The sequence below is a fragment of the Camelus bactrianus genome, chromosome 19 (genome assembly GCF_048773025.1).
Source record: "Camelus bactrianus isolate YW-2024 breed Bactrian camel chromosome 19, ASM4877302v1, whole genome shotgun sequence".
Classification (NCBI taxonomy): Eukaryota; Metazoa; Chordata; class Mammalia; order Artiodactyla; family Camelidae; genus Camelus; species Camelus bactrianus.
In genome coordinates, this window is record NC_133557.1 from 20,026,999 (window position 1) to 20,029,588 (window position 2,590).

General features: G+C 40.5%; 1 non-coding gene across 1 annotated transcript; it reads right to left on the minus strand.

Moving 5' to 3' along the window:
* Positions 1–340: 340 nt before the first annotated feature.
* On the minus strand, positions 341–412 carry TRNAS-GGA (transfer RNA serine (anticodon GGA)). Its single transcript has one exon. It is a non-coding gene; the product is annotated as a tRNA-Ser (tRNA).
* Positions 413–2,590: the final 2,178 nt, after the last annotated feature.

A 2,590-nucleotide genomic window follows, 5' to 3' on the forward strand; every position in this document is an offset into this window, starting at 1 on the left:
TCCGAGGACGAGATGTCTTCTCATGCAAGTATACTTTTAAGTCTTTCAGAAGTGTTTTAAAATTTTGATAATTTCTTATGGTGTTTATTTCTAGTGTTTAAAATTTTTGTTGTATAATAAATGAGATACTCTCTTACACTAAATCTTCTAACTTCTTGTTTATATGTAAGAGCATCAGTGATTTTTATATGATAATATAGAATATTGTTGAATGATTTCATTGTTTATACACACGAGATTTAACTTGGAATCTTTGTCTTTTATACATACACGATCATGCTGTCTACAATGATAATTTTATTTCTAACTTTTTGTTTGTTTCTTTGTTTTTTCCCCTTAATGGAGGTATTGGGGATTGAACCCAGGACCTAATGCATTCCAAGCATGCACTCTACCACTGAGCTATACCCCCCTACCCCAATTTCTAACTTTTATGTGTCTAATTTTTAAATCTATATTGGCTATTTCTTCCATTACAGTATGAAATAATAATGAAGTTAGTGGCTATCCCCACCTTCTTCTTAATCTTAATGGAAAAGCCTTTTCATTTCTCCATTAAGAAGGTGTTAGTCAAGCTTTTAGTTTATCAAAAATATATACAGTTCTTAAAAGTAATAAATGAGTGTGTACTTTTCTGAAGTTCTTTGTAGCATCTATGAGAATAAATTCTATCACTTTTTTTCTCCTTAGATATATTTATATAATACTTTATATTGAGGATTTCTTAATATTTAATCATCTTGTATTCATTTGGTTGTGATGAATTAGTTTTTAAAATATATTTTGTATTCTGCTTACTAAATTTTATTTTGGATTTTTGAGTTAATATTCGTTAGTGAAATTGATCTGTAGTTTTCTCTTTTTATGTAATTTTTGCCAAGTTTGGAGGGGGTCAATATTACACTTCATAAAAAGAACTGGAAAATTATTTTTCCTTTCCTTGGGAGTCATTTGAGCAGCACTGGAATGACGTGTCTTCGAAGGCTTATAGAGCAGCCCCTGTGGAACCACATGGGAGAGTTTTTCAATAATGTCTATTGCTTCTATAGAAATTGGTCTGTTTTCACTTTCTATGTCTCTTGGGGTAAATGACATTTTCCTAGTAAATTGTTTCCTTCATCTACCAGCACTGCTTGAGGGGGCACTGGTGAGAACGAATCAGTTGATCCTCCAGGAGGCTCAATTTGGGGCCTGAGATGTAGAAGGGATTGATTCCTTTGCTAAAGCTCTGACCTAGGGCTGGGGTTCTGCAGCATGAAGGCAGCAACCAGGACTTCCTGTAACTTGCACCTCTGCTTTGTCCAGTTGACGTGAAGTCTGGAAAATGTCCAGGAGTGTCTGGCAAGGGCGGGAGACTCTATCCCCTGCACCAATAGAAGAAGTGGTTCCAACTGCAAACTCGTTCTGCTCACTGCACAACAGGCTAATAAATCAGGAGACAAGATGTTGGGGCAAGTCATAACGACTTTATTCGGAAAGCCGATAGACTGAGAAGATGGGGGACTGAAGTCCTGGAGAACCATCTTCCTCAAGTCAGAATTCAGGATCCTTTTATACTAAAAAGGGGAGGGTGTGTGGTTGGTTGGTGCAAACTTCTTGGTGTCAGAATCCTTTGTTTTTGTAGCTGTCCACTTAGGTCAGGTCATGATGTTCCTGTAAACCTCCAACAAATGTTATCCTCTGTTCTGTAATTTTTAATCTCCAGATGAATGGAAAAGTGTTACACCCTTAAAGATCAGAACCTTGAGAACGGGCTATCTTGTGTATTTCAGGCTATAGGCAGCATTCTTTTATAAAAGGTACAGAATCAGCATGACTCAGCACAGGAAACAGAGCACAGGGTTAGAGCCAAAGGAACAGATCTAATATGGAGTCACACTTGTTCTTCCCTGTGACAGAAGGACAGCTAGTGCCAGGGAAACCTTGAGGCCCACAGGCACATGTGGGCACATGTGTGTTCCCTCATGAAAGCTAAAGACGAGGTCCAGGCTTCTTTCATTGTCCCCAGTCCATCTTCCACTCAGTCTAGACCAAGGAAGGGTCTCTCAGCCCTGTTACCTCTGCCAGGTTCCCTGCCCTTCAGTATTAACCTGCACTCCCAGTCCTTCTCCAAGAGCCCCATGGAGTCACTCTCTAGGTGGGTTCTCCTAGAAACACACTTGAGCCAAGGGCTCAAGGGCACCCAGGAGAAACTGGTAAGGGAATGAGGGAAAGAAACCAAACAATGGTTTGATTTCAGATGGAGTCCCAGCCTCAGGCCAATCCCGCAGGGATCTCTGAAGCATAAAGTGGGGATTTTGTACTCCCATCCTGGTCAGACTAGTGTGGGAAGCCCCCTGAAAAGACCAGCAAGACCCACAGGCAGGGCCACTGCTTTCCTGCCAGTGCCATCTGGTTCCCTGGCCCGGCAGCATTATCTTGCTTTTTGCTTCTGTAAAAGGGCTTGCTTCTAGGAAAGTGGAACTTATCCCTAAGAGTCTATTAGCTCCCTAAGCTCACTCCTCATTGGTCCATTTGTAACACCTCGTTTGCATAAAGCTCACTCCTGATTGGTCCATTTCTAAAAAGCTCATTCCTGATTGGTCCACTT